The following is an 18837-nucleotide window of genomic DNA, read 5'->3' on the forward strand; positions in this document are numbered from 1 at the left end:
TAAGTCCGTAGGGGTGTCTTAACACCTAGCACCTTGAACCAACTGGTTCGGGAGTGCTGGCTGAAAGCTTATATTAAAGAGTCGCCCCCTTACAGAGCACCTAGTCTAAAGAACACAATTAAACCCTGAAAAGACAAAGGGATCAATGAATAAAAGTCTCATAGGGTGCAATCAAGTGAGTATTCCAGGGCATGGTAAAGGTCTGAAAGCCAATGAAGGAATGAACCTAAGTTGCTATGCTTGAAACCCCATAAGTTTGGTGTTGTGATGCCAGGGTATTTTGGCCAGTTTCACTGACCTTTTCTTTACTGTTTTAGGGTAGTTTCATGCATTTTCTTAGTTAATAAGCAAGTTTTGGGTAGATAATCACTTACATCTTGATTCAAGCAAACATTGTGAATTTTATATGATTTTATGAGAATTATGCATGAATTGAATGACAAATTGGATAATGCATGTCTCATAACTTGGATTAGAGCTTTGATGCACTTTATTTGCTTGATTTTAGGACAAAGGAAGCAAGGAAGAACCACATTAGTAGCCACGTTAATCTAATTAACGTGACCACTAACGTGGAATGGGAATAAACTTGCAACGTTAATGAGAAAAGAGATTGCCAATAATGCCTTCGAAACCATCATGGCCCTTGTTAATTGCCACGTTAACTACATCAACGTGGTAGTTAACGTGGAGAGAAAGGGAGCTCCAGCGTTAGTGGTAAAAGTGAATACCACTAACACTCCAAATTGGCAATTAGCCACGTTAAGAGTCATGTTAACTCAGTTAACGTGAACTCTAACGTGGAAAGGAAGACAAAGCCAACGTTAGTGACACTCACATTTGTCACTAACGTTGGACTAAGCCCAATTGGCCACGTTAAGAGTCACGTTAACTACATTAGCGTGAACTCTAACGTGGGAGGAGCAAGGAATCGCCAACGTTAGTGACACTCACCTTTGTCACTAACGTTGGACCAAGCCACTATGAGCCACGTTAGTTGCCACGTTAATTGCATTAACGTGGAAGCTAACGTGGAGGAAAGAAATGATGAGCCAATATTAGTGACACTCACCTTTGTCACTAACGTTAGAGATGGCAATCACCACCACGTTAGTGGCCACGTTAAGTCAATTAACATGAGGCACTAACGTGAGAAGGGGCATTTGGAGCGTTAGTGACAAAGGTAAGTGTCACTAACGCTCTCGGGGCTAAGGCATGCCCACGTTAAGAGCCACGTTAGTTATACTAACGTGGACTCTAACGTGAGAAAAGGGGGGCTAAGAGCAACGTTATTGGCAAAGGTGAACGCCAATAATGCCTACGATGGACCAAGAGGCAACGTTAGTGGTCACGTTAGTGCCACTAACGTTGAAGTTAACGTGAACCATCTTGGGCTAGGAACGTTAGTGAAAAAGGTGATTGTTACTAACGTTCTCGAACCCACATTTTTACTTAACGTTAACGCCACTAACGTCCTAGCTAAAGTCCATGCCTACTTCACACTTTCTCTGCAAGTAAAGCTGAGCCCACTGAAGATTCCAAACTGCTTCAACTCAAGATCCAAAGGCCCATATCCAAAGACTTGAAGAGCCAACTAGAAGATCAGAAGAGTAGTATATATAGGAGTAGTTTTGAACTAGAGAACGGAGCTGGGGAGGCTTTTTGGCATTGAGATCCACTCTCTGTATAATTTTACTTTCTCTGAAATTCTAGTTTTTACTTTCAGAATGTATTTTCCATCTTTGTTTTCCATTCCCAGAGCTATGAACAACTAAACCCTTTCATTGGATTAGGGAGCTCTGTTGTAATTTGATGGATCAATAATAGTTTTCATTATTCTTCTTCTTTCTTTTCTCTTGATTTTACTATAAAGCTTTCAATCTTCATCCAATTGGGTAGTTATCTTGGAAAAGAATCTATTCATACTTGGATCTCTTCGAAACCTTGGAAGAGGAATGAAGAGATCATGCTAGAAATGCTTTCTCATGTTGGACCAAATTGGGGTTTGGACGAATATGGTGACATATAATTCTCCCAATACTTGGATTTGGAAATACATCTGGTATAATCAGTGACCATACTTCATCTCTTCTCATGAGCAATTAGACCAAGGAATTGGCTATTGATCAAGATTTGAGAGATTGAATTACCAAGGAATTGGAATTCAATCACTTAAGATTGCCAAGGAGATCAATGAATGCATTGATTGAGGAAGAGATGAAAATGAACTTGATCCGGAGAATGCAACATCTCCTGAGCCCAATGAATTCCCCATTTCTGATCTTATCCATTCTCTTTACTTTCTGCCATTTACTTTTATGTTCGTCTTCCCCATTTCCCATTTAAGATTCTGTAATTTATTTTCTGTCATTTATATTCAGTTCTTTATTTCCAGCATTTACAATTTCTGCTATTTACTTTCCCGCCATTTAATTTTCTGCAACTCTCAAATCAACTTCTACTTAGCTCAACTAGAACATTCCTCCAATTAAAGTTGCTTGACCAATCAATCCCTGTGGGATTCGACCTCACTCTATTGTGAGTTTTTACTCAACGACAATTCGGTATACTTGCTGAAGGAAAATTTGTTGAGAGACAAGTTTCTGTGCATCACCCATTTAGAAATATAATCTACAGCTAACAATATATAAAGGTAACAACTAGTGTTTGGAAATGGACCCATGAAGTCAATGCCCCAAACATAAAAAATTTCACAGAATAAAATAATCTGTTGGGGTATCTCATCCCTCTTGGATATATTACCAAACCTTTGGCATGGGGAACAAGATTTACAAAATGCAGCAGCATCTTTAAAAAGAGTATGCCACCAGAATCCACAGTCTAAAATTTTTCTAGCTATTCTTTGAGAGCCAAAATGTTCTCCACTCTCAGAAGAGTGGCAGGCCTCTAAAATGGACTAAAATTCTGATTAGGACACACACCTTCTAATTACCTGGTCAGCACCACACCTCCATAAGTATAGGTCATTCCATATATAATATTTAGACTCACTTTTTAGCTTGTCTCTTTGATGCTTAGTAAAATTAGGAGGGAAAGTATGGCTAACTAGATAATTAGCTACAGGTGCATACCAAGGAACTACTTCAGATACTGCGTGCAAGCTATCAAATAGAAAAGCATCATTAATAGGAGTGGAGTCATCCTTAATGTGCTCAAGGTGACTCAAGTGGTCTGCCACTAAATTCTGGTTACCACTCCTATCCTTAATTTCTAAATCAAATTCTTGCAGCAATAGTATCCAACGTATCAACCTTGGTTTGGACTCTTTTTTAGCTAATAAATACTTTAGAGCTGCATGGTCTGAGTATACTACCACTTAGTACCAAGTAAATAGGCTCGGAATTTATCCAGAGCAAAAACAATAGCCAAAAGCTCTTTTTCAGTGGTGGTGTAATTAGACTGAGCAGCGTCTAAGGTCTTAGACGCATAAGCAATTACGAAAGGATCCTTACCTTCACGCTGAGCCAGCACCGCTCCTACTGCATGGTTGGAGGCATCACACATAATCTCAAAAGGCTGGCTCCAATCTGGTCCTCTCACAATCGGAGCTTGAGTCAGGGCAATTTTTAGCTTATCAAATGCTTGCATGTAATCTTTAATGAACTCGAACTCAATATCTTTCTGCAACAGTCTGGATAAAGGCAATGCTACCTTACTGAAGTCCTTAATAAATCTTCTATAAAAACCTGCATGGCCAAGGAACAAACGAACTTTCCTCACGGAGGAGGGGTAAGGTAAACTAGAAATGATATCTACCTTTGCTGGATCTACAGAAATACCAGTATTAGAAACAACATGTCCTAGTACAATGCCTTGTTTTACCATAAAGTGACATTTTTCAAAATTCAATACAAGGTTTGAACTAACACACTTGTCTAATACTCTAGCCAAACTATCCAAGCAAAGGCTAAAGAAATCACCATATACACTGAAATCATCCATAAAAACTTCCATACAACTCTCAATAAGATCTGAAAAGATACTCATCATGCATCTTTGGAAAGTAGCCAGTGCATTACATAAGCCAAAAGGCATTCTCTTATATGCATACGTTCCAAAGGGACATGTAAAAGTAGTCTTCTCCTGATCTTCAGGAGCTATATAAATTTGAAAGTAGCCTGTATAACCATCTAAAAAGTAGTAATGGGATTTACTTGACAAGTGATCAAGCATCTGATGAATAAAGGGCAAGAGGTAGTGATCCTTGCGAGTAGCTTGGTTGAGACGCCTGTAATCAATGCAAACTCTCCATGAATTCTGCACTCTAGTTGTCAGGAGCTCTTCATGCTCATTCCTTACTGTTGTGACTCCAGACTTCTTGGGCACCACTTGCACTGGACTGACCCATTCACTGTCTGAGATGGGGTAGATGATATCTGCTTCAAGTAGCCTGGTCACTTCTTTCTTGACAACTTCTAAGATGGTGGGATTCAATCTTCTTTGGGGTTGACAGACAGGCCTTGCTCCCTCTTCTAAGAATATTCTGTGCTCACAAACTTGAGGGCTGATGCCTACTATATCCGCCAAGCTCCACCCAATTGCTTTCTTGTGTCTTTTCAGCACACTGAGCAGCTGCTCCTCCTATTGGGAAGTGAGTTCCCTTGCAATGATAACTGGGAGCTTCTGATTATCCTCAAAGTAATCACACTTGAGGTGGGGTGGAAGGGGTTTTAATTCCAATTTCTGCTCATGGCTAGGCTCTGGATTATCTGGAACTAGTGATAATGGCAAAGTGTCCTCATTGTATTCAGAGGGTGTCCCCACACTTGGACCTTGCTCCATGTACTTCTCTTCTACTTCTTCTTGGTGAACTGCAGCTATAGTTTCATCAATGATATCGCACTGGAAGATGGAGTGATCTTCCGAAGGGTGCTTCATAACTTCATTCAAACTGAAACTCACTGCTCTGCCATCTATCTCAAAGGAGGAAATTCCTGAGAATGCATCCAGCTTGAATTTTGAAGACTTCAGGAATGGTCTTCCAAGCAGGATTGATGATGGTCTTCCTGAGTCATTAGGGGGCATTTCCAAGATATAGAAGTCAATGGGAAATATGAGCCCCTTAATGCTCACCAGCACGTCTTCAGCAATTCCAACCACTGTAATATTGCTCTTATCTGCTAACACAAAATGAGCTGCCGACCTTTTTAAGGGAGGGAGCCTCAAAGCATCATATATAGACAATGGCATTATACTAACACACGCTTCTAAATCACATATGCAGTCAGAAAATATTACACCTCCAATGGTACAGTTAACCATGCATGGACCTGGGTCACTACATTTTTCAGGTATACCCCCATTAAAGTAGATATAGAACTACCTAAAGGAATAGTTTCTAATTCATTAATTTTATCCTTATGTATGCATAAATTTTTTAGAAACTTCGCATATTTAGGTACTTGTTGAATAACATCAAAAAGGGGAATAGTTACCTCAACCTTTTTGAAAATTTCTAACATTTTGGGATCAAATTCCATCTACTTCTTGGGCTTCCGTGCAAGGTGTGGAAATGGGATAGGAATGGCGCCACTTGCAGCTTCTGTGTCCTTTGGTGCTCCATTCCTTGGCTGAACTACTTCTTCTTCAACCATGTCTTGTACTTCGTCTTCCTCTTCAGCATCTTCCACTTCAACTAAGTCTTCAACTGGGGCGTGTTCTTGTGGGTTTGGCTCCTCCTGGTTCCTCTCTTGCAGTGTGGTTCCGGACCTCAAAGTGATGGCATTAATGTTACCCTTGGGGTTAGGTAAGGGTTGAGAAGGAATTCCACTAGAGCATGAAGGCTGGTTGCTGGAAGCAGGTAATAAATCTATCCGGGAGATGAGAGCTTGTAAAGTGGCATTCAGACCATTTAGAGTAAAGTTCAGTATAGTCTGCATGTCTTGTTGTCCTTGTGCAAGAGAACGAAGCATCTCGTCATTTGATGAAGAAGGAGGATAAGTGAGCTGAGGGACCTGTTGTTAGTTGTGCTGGGGTCCTTGGGACTGCCTAAGGTGAGGTGCTCTGTAAGGCTAGTTCTGATTCTGTTGTCTGTTATTGTTGTTCCACCTCTGATTTCCATTGTTGTCTCTGCCTCCTCTGTTATAGTTGTTCCTCCAGCCATGGTTGGAATTATCTCTCCAACCCTGGTTGGAGTTGTCCTGCCACCCTTGGTTATAGTTTCCACCTTGGTTGTAGTTGCCACCTTGTTAATTGTATCCTTAATTTGGGCGGTCATAGAAGTTATGAGTAGCTGCCACAGTGTTGTCTTCTTGTTGGAGCTGCGGACACTCATCAGTGTAATGACTATAATCAGCACAAATTCCGCATACTCTTTGGGGGACCAATTATTGGCTTTGTTGTAGAGGGGGAGGCTGAGGTTGTTGTTGATTCAACTGCATCTGCTTCAGTAGGTTGGTCATCTCACATATACTCTGTGTAAGAGCAGAAGTCTCAATGCTAGAGGAAACCTCTACAACAGCTTTGAGTGGTTGTTCCTATGCCTATGATTCCGAGTGAACTCAGCTAAGTCGCTGATCAGTTGCCATGCTTCATCTGCGGTCTTGTACTTTTTTAGAGAACCATTACTAGCACCATCCAATGTAGTCTTATCCCGAGGCTTCATGGCTTGAGTGAAGTAGCTGATCAATACCAACTTGTCAATCATGTGGTGAGGGCATGCATCCAGAAGGTTCTTGAAGCGCTCCCAGTACTCATAGAGAGTCTCTGATTCACCTTGAATGATGCAGGAGATCTCTTTCCTCAATCTATCTGTAACTTCAGCTGGAAAGTATTTTTCCAAGAATTCTCTCCTGAGCGTATCCCAGTTGGTAACAGTTGCTTCAGGTTGGGAGTAGTACCACTCCCTCGCCTTTCCTTCAAGAGAAAACGGGAAGGCGATTAACAGAATAGAAGTTTCATTTGCACCATGATGCCTAACAGTAGAGCAGGCTGTCTGAAAATCCCTTAGGTGCTTGATAGGCTCCTGAGCAGGTAAGCCATGAAACTTGGGCATCAAGTTGATTAATGCAGTCTTCAGTTCAAAATCTGCAGCCAGATTTGGATGACGCACTTGATACGGTTGCAAAGTCTGGTGCTCTTGCCTCCTGGAGAGTAATCCTCCTAGGTGCTGCCATATTATCTGCACGTGAATCAACTGAATCAGTAGTAAAGGATCTTATTTCTCCCTCAGATAGTGGTTCAGATTTGCCCTCAGACAGATTCACCCTCAAATGAGACTGGTGAATTGATAACAATCACTTCACCACCCTCAGAGGCTAACCGACGCCGAGCTCACCTAATATGTGAAAGAGTTCTTTCAATTTCAGGATCAAATTCGGCTAAGCTCAGATCAGGCAGAGAACGCGTCATTCAATGAAAGAAACATACAGCTCATGGTAATAAAATAAAATAAAATACGTGAAAATTAAAAATATGTACACTAATTAATAATTTAGCAAACAATTGCAACTCCCCGGCAACGGTGCCAAAAATTGACGGGTGCGGAAATTTGACCAATTAAGAAATCAATATAGGAAATACGTTGCAAGTATAGCTCTTAACCAGCAAAAATCCGCCTCATCAATTTAGAAAGGTTGTCACAAAATTAGAATAAAAATACTGGGAGTATGAATCCCAGGTCGTCTCCCAACGAGTTGACAAAAAGGGTGCTATCTTATTAATTAGGAATTTTCCGAGAAATTTGAGAGTTGAATGACAGAAAATAAATAATTGTAAATTAAAAGAGAATTATATATTCTAAATAAAAAGCCTTGACTGGGGGAATGATTAATTGGAAGTTCCATCCTTGTTGGAATTCTCTCAAGTGTAGTATAAAGAGGTTGTTATTTTTACTTAGTTAACCCTTACTAAATAAAGGAAAGTCAAGTGATTGACTCTTATTCGCAAATCCTAGTCCTCTACCTTGGGAAGGTCTAGCGTTAGTAAATACAGAATTAGCCAACAACTTCCAATTTAACTTATCACTTGAGTATTCCAACTCAAGTGTCTCCTTTTAATCAACCCCCATGTCAAGTTGGAAATCTACTCCATTGACATGAGAATTACTTGCATAGAATTAAATAAGGAATAAAAGGAAGACATGATAGACAATAACTACGATTCAATTAAAAGTAAAAGTAATCCTTTTCATTAATAAATTCAAAAATAATCCAATTGTAACTCTAAACAAGAATTAAGAAAATGGAATAATAAAAGAGTAAGAAAACAAATTGGAATAGTATCTTCAATGGAGGTGATGACTCTTCAATATCCAAAGCAAAAGCAATAAACTATGAAACTATGAATGCATAATAAAACCTAGAGGAAGAGTAATTTTCTCTCTAGATTCAGATCTAAAAACTAAAACTATGCTAATCAGAATGCGTGTTGAGTCTCTGCATGTTTCTTGGATCTAGTCTGTATTTCTGGGCCGAAAACTGGGTCAAAACTTGGCCCAAAATCGCCCCCCAGCATTTTCTGTTAATTCTACAGATTGCGCATGTCACGCGTACGCGTCATTCAGGCGCACGCGTCTTCGTGCAAACTCCAATCCACATGTACGCGTCAGGCACGCGCACACGTCGCTGCAAATTTCTCCATATCGCGCACTCGCGGGAGCCATTCGTGCGCGTTGATGCTCGCTGGTTATCTCCTTAGTTTCTTGTGTTCCTTCAATTTTTGCAAGCTTAATCTCCATTCTCTAAGCCATTCCTTCCCTATAAATCCTAAAACATTTAACACACTGATGAGCGGATAATTTATACCCTTTTTGGCATTGTTTTTACATAGTTTTTAGTATGTTTTAGTTACTTTTTATTATATTTTTATTAGTTTTTATGTAAAAATAACATTTTTGGACTTTACTATAAGTTTTTGTGTTTTTCTGTAATTTCAGGTATTTTCTGGTTGAAATTGAAGGACCTGAGCAAAAATCTTATTCAGAGGCTGAGAAAGGACTACAGATGCTGTTGGATTCTGACCCTCCTGCACTCGAAGTCGATTTTCAAGAACTACAGAAGTCCAATTGGCTCTCTCTCAATTGCGTTGGAAAGTAAACATCTTGGGCTTTCCAGCAATATATAATAGTCCATACTTTATCCGAGATTTGATGGCCCAAACTGGCGTTCAAACGCCCACTAGAGACCCTTTTCTAGAGTAAAACGCCGGAACTGATACCAGAACTGGAGTTAAACGCCCAAACTGGCACTCAAGCTAGTGTTTAACTCCAAGAATGGCCTATGCACGTGTAAAGCTCAATGCTCAGCCCAAGCACATACCAAGTGGGCCTCGGAAGTGGATTTCTGCACTATCTGTACTTAGTTACTTATTTTCTGTAATTCCTAGTAACTAGTGTAGTATAAATAGAACTTTTTACTATTGTATTAGGGAGCTTATGCCATTATCACGTTTTAAGAGGCTGGCCACACGGCCATGCCTAGACTATTTTCTCTTATGTATTTTCTACGGTGGAGTTTCTACACCTCATAGATTAAGGTGTGGAGCTCTGCTGTTCTTCATGAATTAATGCAAGTACTATTGTTTCTCTTTCAATTCACGCCTACTTCTTCTCCAAGATATACTCTCGTACTTAATTCAGTTAAGTCAGAACGAAGGGGTGACCCGTGACAATCACCCACTATCTTCGTTACTCGCTTAGCCAAGATCTGCGTGCCTGACAACCACAAAGCGATCTACATGATGTTCAACATAGTCATTGGACGACAGCCGGAGTATATTCTCTTGGGTCTCTAATGCACGAACCAAGTTCGTGCGATTAGGATCTTCGTGGTATAAGCTAGAACTAATTGGCAGCCATTCCTGAGATCCGAAAAGTCTAAACCTTGTCTGTGATATTCCGAGTAGGATCTGGGAAGGGATGACTGTAATGAGCTTCAAACTTGCGAATGTTGGGCGCAGTGACAGTGTGCAAAAGGATAAGGGTCCTATTCCGAATCTAGTGAGAACCGACAGATGATTAGCCGTGCGGTAGCTATACCTGGTATTTTTCATCCGAGACAAGAAATCCGACAGTTGATTAGTCGTACAGAGATCGTACCTGATATTTTTTATCCGAGAGGATCATACAGCTTGCCATGGAAGGGAGCACGCTTGGTTGGAAGAAGACAATAGGAAAGCAGAGGTTCAGAAGCAACAAAGCATCTCCAAATGCTTATCTGAAATTCCCACCAATGAATCACATAAGTATCTCTATTTTATTTTATGTTTTATTTATCTTTTAATTATCTAAACCTCATAACCAATTGAATCTGCCTGACTGAGATTTACAAGATGACCATAGCTTGCTTCAAGCCGACAATCTCCATGGGATCGACCCTTACTCACGTAAAGTATTACTTGGATGACCCAGTGCACTTGCTGGTTAGTTGTGCGGAGTTATGAAAAGTGTAAATCACAATTTCATGCACCACACACGGATCATAGCATCGAATGGTATAAAGGATAATTAAAATACACAGATTAAAGATTTCTAGGAAGCAAGTTTTCAACCATTTAACAATACTAGGAAGAAATTGTAAAATCATGCAAATCATATGAATAAGTGGGTAAGGACTTGATAAAAACCACTCAAATGAGCACAAGATAAACCATGAAATAGTGGTTTATCAATCTATCATGAATAAGGATTTCTTGGTGAGGTATTTAACAAAAACAGTTAAGGAGAAAATTAAATGAAAGCATTGAAAACAAGGAGATGACTAAAGCCAAGGGAATAATAGAAATGAAAAAAATCAAACCAAAAGAAAGACAAAACTGCAGAGGCATTATGATTATGCAGACAAGTGGTGTTGCTGAATAAATTGCATAGAAAATAAGTGGCACACCATACTTAGAATCTCAGTGTGACATTGTCATTTTTTATTTGATGCAATTATCCAAAAAGATTGAAAACAATTTGTTGCAGGGCAACACCAAACTTAGAATGTAATCATATGCCAATTTATTGAATTTTAAACAAAGCATACAAAGAAAATAAACAAAGCAAAGCAATGAAATGTTACCTAAGGTTGGGTTGCCTCCCAACAAGCGCTCTTTTAGTGTCATTAGCTTGACATGTTGTTCTTCACTTTCTTCCTCTTCTTCCAATTTGTTAAGAGGAATGACCTCAAGGGAGGAGAAGATTCAGCTACTGTCCCCTGTCTTGGTCTCTCCTCAGCAAGCTTTCTTTTATTAATGGCTTGATTGAGCTTGCTTGCTGGATCAGGGATAGGATTGTTTGCAGTTGACCCTTTCTTGAATGTTGTCCTTGGTACCTTAGTCACAATCCCCTTCTCGGTGCTCTTGTTAGTTGCCTCCACTTCTTGGATTTCAAGACATGGTTGTTGTGTGATTATTGGAGTTTTCTCTTCATCAAGAGCTTCTTGCATTGGTGGTTTAATGAGCCCTTCATCTATGTAATTCTCTGCTTCACTTGAGTTTGGACTTCCTTGATTGTCTTACTCACTTTCTTGTTCCTCCAATTCCTCCTTTGCACTCAACATCTGATTTAATAGCACTTTTATGGAGGAGGTTTGTTGATCTTCCCAAGATTTCTTCATCTCCTCTTCATATCTTTCAATCACGGATTCAAGTGCTGAGAATCTTTGGTTCAGGAAAGTTTGTGAGGGTTGTGAATGTTCATGTTCCTTTGTCCTCTCAAGTGGCTTCTGTAGATATGTAGTCTCGGGTTCAACAACCTCCACAACCTCTTTCTTCTTCACTAAAAATTCACTTGACATAGAGACCTCTTCATCTTGCTCTTCCACCTCCTCCCTTGCACTTAACATTTGGTTTACCAGCACTTCCATGTTTTTGAAGGAGTTTTTTTGGTCGTTCCAGGATATCTATGCCTTCTCCTCATATCTTTCAAGCATGGTCTCAAGCTTTGAGAGGCTTTGGTTCATGGAAGTTTGTGTGGACTATGAGTTTTGGACGAGATTTTGTGTCAAGGGATAGTTAAATGAAAAGAAATTTTCAGATGGAAAACTGGGAGGTGAGGTGATGACAAGTCATCTTAGCCTAGTTTCACTAGCCTTTTTCTTTTGTTTTCAATTGAATTATGCACTTTCTTGCACAACCAATCCTAAACTTCCAAAGACTCTATGTTCTAGAAATGATGATGGAAAGGTTTATGAAAATTCAAGAAATGACATTAATAGAACAGGAGGACATAAGGAAAAACCAAGAGGCATATCTCAAGAGAATTGAAAGGCACATGGAACAACTGGTTCAAAACCTTGCTAAACTGGGCGAGAGAGAAGGAAATATGTCCCTAAGAGCCACTGAAGATGACTCAAAGAACAGTGAAAAAGCTGCTGGGTTGAAAGGGAAAGCAGTTATGGAAAACAGTGAAAAGGCTACGGGAAAAGAAACAACTATCAAGGAGAAGCCTACGGTGAGAGGAGGAAACCAAAGGCAACAGAAACCTCAACTTCCATGATCAGAGGATGAAGGATGTCAAGCTAGTGACAATAAAAGAGCGCTTGTTGGGAGGCAACCCAACCTGAGGTAGTTTTCTGTTCATAACTATTTTAATAAAAAGGTTAATTAGTTTTATCTATAATGCAAGAAGCTAAGTTTGGTGTTGCACACCAAAACAATCTAAAGGAGAATGCAGGATTCTAAGTTTGGTGTTTCACCAAAATCCCATTATAAAACACATTCTCACTTTCTGCATAATGCTGGCTTCAAGCATGTTGGATGAACTAGTTAACTATTCTGTTGTTTCCTAGTTTTCAGTTTTATTGCTTTTGAAAAAGAAAAAGAAGAAGAAAAAAAAAATTATCACACATGGTTAATTTGATGCATGAAAACCATTGGCAAAGTACTAAGTTTGGTGTTCCCACACCAAAGTAAGTTCAAAAGCCCATAAATAAATCAGCCAGACTAACCATTGTTTCCAAGTGCTTGGGGAACAAGCAACTTTCAATCTCATTGCAGAATGTCATATAAGCTTTTGGAGGGATTAAGCATCATCAACCAAAGAAACAAAAGATGAACCTAAAGGCCAGCAATGATGATGATGAGAAGAAGGAAAGCAAGTGAACTCCAAAAGGTTGTATTGTTAAGTAATTATTTTACATCAAACACTGCTATGATTGAAAGTGATATAATACCCCTGCCTATATGCATAGTATAGTTCTCTATAATTCAATAAGCAAGATGCTTGATCACTCACAACATTTTTCTCTTCAAAACTTGTTTGCACTCAATGTTCAAAAATTGCATCACATGAAAGTTCTTTGAAAAGAAGGATTGAGGAATTAAACAATTTTGAGGCAAGCAAAAGATTAGGAGAAGTGGTGGTTCTAGTTGTATGATTATGTATTGAGGTTGCATGCTTGTGAAAACTTGCATGGGAGCTCATAGGCAGGACATGAAGTTCAAAGAAGTATTGTGGAGATTCTCAAAAATCTATTGATCCAAGAAGCAGCAAACAAAACAAAAGAAAATAAAAAAAATACAAAAGCAAAAAAAAAAAAGAACATGGCCCAAGGCTCTGAGCATCAATTACTAGGCAGAAAAGAAAGAAGAAACAATGACTCAAAGAGTTGTTTGCCTAGTAAATGCTTGTGGTTGAGTTGTGTCAAAGAATTTAAGCAACCATGTATGAATTAATGCAATTTTATGAGGTTTTATGCTATAATTGTCACATATTATGAAAGAATGAATATCTCATGATTTTGAGCATAGCTTTGATGTGTTTGGTTGATTAATGATAGGTGAAGAAAGCTTGGAAAAAGGTTGAACCAAGAAGGAATGGTTAGGAGGAAGAGAGGACAAAAAGTTTGAGCAAAAGTTTGCCTCAAACTTTAGCTCAAACTTTTGGATTAATTGAAAATGAACCAGGGAGCAAAAAGCTGGAACAAAAGTTAGCCTCAAACTTTTTGGCTAACTTTTGGGCAAAAAGCTGGAGCAAAAGTTAGCCTCAAACTTTTTGGCTAACTTTTGGCATCACAAATCAACACCCTGGAGAGCAAAAGTTTGTGCCAACGTTAGCCCCTAACTTTTTGGCTAACGTTGGTGCATGAAAAAACACTCCCTGGATGAGCAAAAGTTTGCGCCAACGTTAGCCCCTAACTTTTTGGCTAACGTTGGCGCCATGAGTATGCAAGGGGAGGCCAACGTTGGAGCAAAAGTTAGACCCTCTAAATCAACCACTAAACTAAAATTGCTCAATCCTTCAATCCCTGTGGGATCGACCTCACTCCCGTGAGTTATTATTACTTGATGCGACCCGGTGCACTTGCCGGTTAGTTTTGGGTGTTTTGGAGAAATTCGTTTTTCCACGAAAATATCCCATCATGAGGTTTGACAACTTTGCATGAATGAGTTGAAGGTTTGCTCGAGTGATGATGGCTCTTGATTACTGGAGTATGACACATTGAGTGCTCTCTGATTTTGATCCTCCCAAGTACAATTTGAAGAATTGTTAAATTCGTCACAGTATGGATCATCTTGTGGAATTGGGGGACAATTTTGCATGAATTTATTAAAAGCACAGTCCAGTGATGATGTCTCTTGATGAGTATCATATGGAGCATTAAAATTCCCTTCCCAGCCATAGTTTGTGTCAGTATCATAACAGTGTGATTCACTTCGTGGCTCTGGGAGGAAATTCATTTCAATTGATTGTTCACACTCTTGTTGGTATGCCCAGTCACTATTAGGGGTGTGCAAAAAAATTGGTTTCACTGAACTGAACTGAAACCATAGTTTTTATGAAAACCAGTTTATTAAAAACCAGTTTTTATGGTTCAGTTTAATTTTAAACCAAATTAAAACTGGTTTTATTTAAACTCTAAAATTAGTTTTTACATACTATTTCTCTCTCTCTCACTTCACTTTCTCTCTCCCCTTCCTCTCTCTCTCCTCTTTCTCCCCCCTCTCTCCCTTCTCTCTCTCTTTCCCCTTTCTTCCTTTTCTCCCTTCTCTCTCTCTCTCTCTCTCTCTCTCTCTCTCTCTCTCTCTCTCTCTCTCTCTCTCTCTCTCTCTCTCTCTCTCTCTCTCTCTCTCTCTCTCTCTCTCTCTCTCTCTCTCTCCTTTCCCTCTCTCTCTCCGTCTCTCTTCCTCTCTCTCTCTCTCCCCCTTCTCTCTCTCCTTTTCCTCTCTCTCTCTCTCTCTCTCTATCTCTCTTCCTCTTTCTCTCTCTCCCCCCTCTTATTCCCTCTCCTCTCTCTCCCCCTCTACCTTAGTCACAAGATGAGTTGAACTCCATTTGAACTTTGTAAAACACATCACCAAGGAAAATTGAAATTCATGTCACAGAGAAGAATTTCTTAGTGAGGCAATAACACAAACACCTTGGTTTCAGCAGAAAACAGAAAATTAAAAGAACAAAAATAAAGAAAATGCTTAATCTAGAGTTTTCACCCGCTTAATCATTGTCGATCTAAATCAATCCCCGGCAACGGCGCCAAAAACTTGATGGGTGAAAATTAGATTTCACACAAACTCACCGGCAAGTGTACCGGGTCGTATCAAGTAGTAATAACTCACAAGAGTGAGGTCGATCCCACAGGGATTGATGGATCAAGCAACTTTAGTGAGGTGATTAGTTTAGTCAAGCTAAAGGTGGTGAATTAGGTGAGATTGAGGTAGCAGAAAGTAAATTGCAGTGAATTAAAAGTGCAGAATGTAAATCAGCAGAAGCTTAAAGAGCAAAAAATGTAAATTGTATCAAATATAAAGGGAATTGGGTGCTGAAAAATTAAAGAAAATAGCAAATCAGAACTTAGAACAAATGCAGAAGAATTAAATTGCATGAAAGTAAATTGAAAGCAATGGAAACAGAAAGTAATGGGAACAGAAGATTAAAATCAAGCTCAATGTAACTGAATTGTAAAACTGCAGAAAGGGAAACTTGCAGCAGGGAATTATCAGAAACTGAAATTGCATAAGCCAAATTGAATTTAATTATAACAGAAATGTAAAATTGCAGAAAAGGAAAAGAAAGCTAAGCTCTCTACCAGAGCCTTCTACCCTACTCCTACTCCTACTACTCTCTTTTAGAGCCAACCTCCTTAATGAAATGAAACTGATGCCTTTATATAGGCTTTACAAAATGAAAATGAAATTGAAATTGAAAACAAATTACAATTTAAATAAAATTCCTAGTCTAACTGTTTCTTGTACCTTTGAGTCATGTCAATGGGCCTTGCTTGCTTTGGGGCTTCAATGAAATGGGTCTTGGGTGTTGCCTCCAGTGGAGCGCTCAGTTGAAACAATGAGCGCAGCGTTCACTTCACCAAGCATGCTCTTTGGTGCGCTTGTTTTCTTCACTAGCGCTCACGCTCACTTAGTGAGCGCCAAGTTAACTTGGTGAGCGCTCCTAGTCTATATGGATAGCACTAGCTTTTGCTCCAAGCTTGAAATTCACGAAAAAGTTAACTTAGTGAGCGTGGCACTCACTTTGGAAGTGAACGCTACTCCAAGTGTGTTTTTGGGCCTTAAAGATGCCTATCACTTGTGCTTCAATTTCAAGCCAAATATAGATTATTATATATCGTTGGAAAGCTCTGAATGTTAGCTTTCTAACGCAACTAGAAGCGTATCAATTGGATATCTGTAGCTCAAGTTATGGTGCTTTGAAGAAGGCATGGTCGTGTTGTCAGGGGTCGCTGGTTTTCTTCCTTAGCGCTCTCTTAGTGAGCACCAAGTTAACTTAGTGAGCGCTGTTTGGAGGCCAAAGTTAGCGCCAGCTTCTGAGGCCCAAAATTAATGTTCACCCCATACTATTATATATCATCGGAAAGCTCTGGATGTCTACTTTACAATGCATTTGAGAGCGCATCATTCAAAGCTCTACAACTCGAGTTATTCTCCTTGGGAGGTGAAGAGGTCAGCTGGCCTTACTGCTGGTTGATACTATGTTCAACCATGTAGTGTCATATATGCTTTCAGGGTAAGTTTTCTCCCTAGATTTAGTGTCCACCATATAGTGCCATATATGATTGGAAAGCTCTAGATTCCTACTTTCCAATGCCACTTGAATCACCACATTTGGAGTTTTGTAGCTCGAGTTATTCTTGTTGGAGTGTAAAGAGGTCAGGGTTGCAAATCCTCTTTGCTCCTCCTTGAGTCTGTTTCCAACTCTTTTGCCACCTTGGGAGTATGATTCTTCTTTTAGTGCTTTTATTGCTTCTTCTTCTATTATTTCCTACAAAGTTTATAAAATCAAAAGATCAAAGAAATATACCATTTAAGTACAAAAGCATTCAATATTTAAGCACTAATCATCAATTTCTTGTATGAAAAAGCATAGAAAAACATGACATGATGACATGTCATCACCTACTACCTGCGAGACAAAACAGAATAGAAAGAAAAATTCAACTAATTCACAGAATTGATGTCAACTATTCCCAAAGTAGTTCTCAGTTTTCAAAATCTTTCTTCACATAGTGGCTTAGTGAAGATATCAGCCAATTACTCTTCAGATTTTTCAAATTGAATCTCAATAGTTCCCTTTTGCACATGTTCACTAATGAAATGATATCTCACTTCAATGTTCTTAGTTCTAGAGTGCAACACAGGATTTTTTGAAAATGTTTATTGCACTCATGTTATCACAAAGTAAGGGAATACTATTAATTTTCAGTTTGTAATCCTCAAGTTGAGTTTTAAGGCAAATTAGTTGGGAACAACAAGAAGATGCGGAGATGTATTCAGCTTTGGCTGTGGACAAAGCAACAGTGGCTTACTTTTTACTTGACCAAACATTTAGAGACTTTCCAAAAAAGCAACACATTCCCGAAGTGCTTCTTCTATCTACATGATCACCCGCATAATCTGTATCACAGTATCCAGCTACACAAAATTCATTAGTTTTAGGATACTATAAACCAAGGTCAGATGTGCCTTTTATGTATCTAATAATTCTTTTAACGATTGAAAGATGTGATTCCTTTATGTGAGATTGAAATCTAAATCACACACCCGCACTTTGAACTATGTCCGGCCTAGAGGATGTAAGATACATGAGTGATCCTATCATTCCTCTATACCTTGTCTCATCAACATCTTTGCCATTCTCATCTTTGTCAAGTTTAGTATTTGGATGTATAGGAGTACCCATTGATTTAGAGTTTTCTAAACCAAATTTCTTTGTTAATTCCTTCTCATATTTTCCTTGGTGAAAAAAATTACCACTAGGAATTTGTTTGATTTGAAGTCCAAGAAAGAATGTTAATTCTCCATCAAACTCAATTCAAACTCATTAGTCATTAGGTTTCCGAACTCTTCACACAAGGATTCATTAGCCGATCCAAATACAATATCATCCACATAAACTTGAACAAGCAAGAAATCATTATTAGATTCTATAATGAATAAATTAGTATCCATAGTTTCCCTTAGAAAATCATTTTACAACAAGAAGGTACTAAGCCTTTCATACCAAGCTCTTGGAGCTTGTCTAAGGCCATAAAGAGCCTTTGATAGTTTAAAAACATGATTAGGAAAATCTTTATTTTCAAAACTAGGGGATTGAGATACAAACACTTCTCTATCAATAAACCCATTTAAAAAATACACATTTGACATCCATTTGAAACATGTTAAAATCTTTGTGGGCAGCATAAGCAAGTAGCTATTGAATTGCCTCCATTATTGCTACCGGTGCAAAAGATTCATCAAAATCAATGCCCTCTTCTTGATCGTAACTTTGGGCTACTAATCTAGCCTTGTTACGAACAACACTACCATCTTCACCTAATTTATTTCTGAAAATCCACTTGGTACCCATTACCTTCTTACGATTAGGGTAAGGAACAAGAGTCTAAACCTCATTCTTTTTGAATTGGCTTAGCTCCTCTTCCATGGCCTTTACCCAAGAGG

The sequence above is a fragment of the Arachis ipaensis genome, chromosome B09, assembly GCF_000816755.2.
Source record: "Arachis ipaensis cultivar K30076 chromosome B09, Araip1.1, whole genome shotgun sequence".
NCBI lineage: Eukaryota > Viridiplantae > Streptophyta > Magnoliopsida > Fabales > Fabaceae > Arachis > Arachis ipaensis.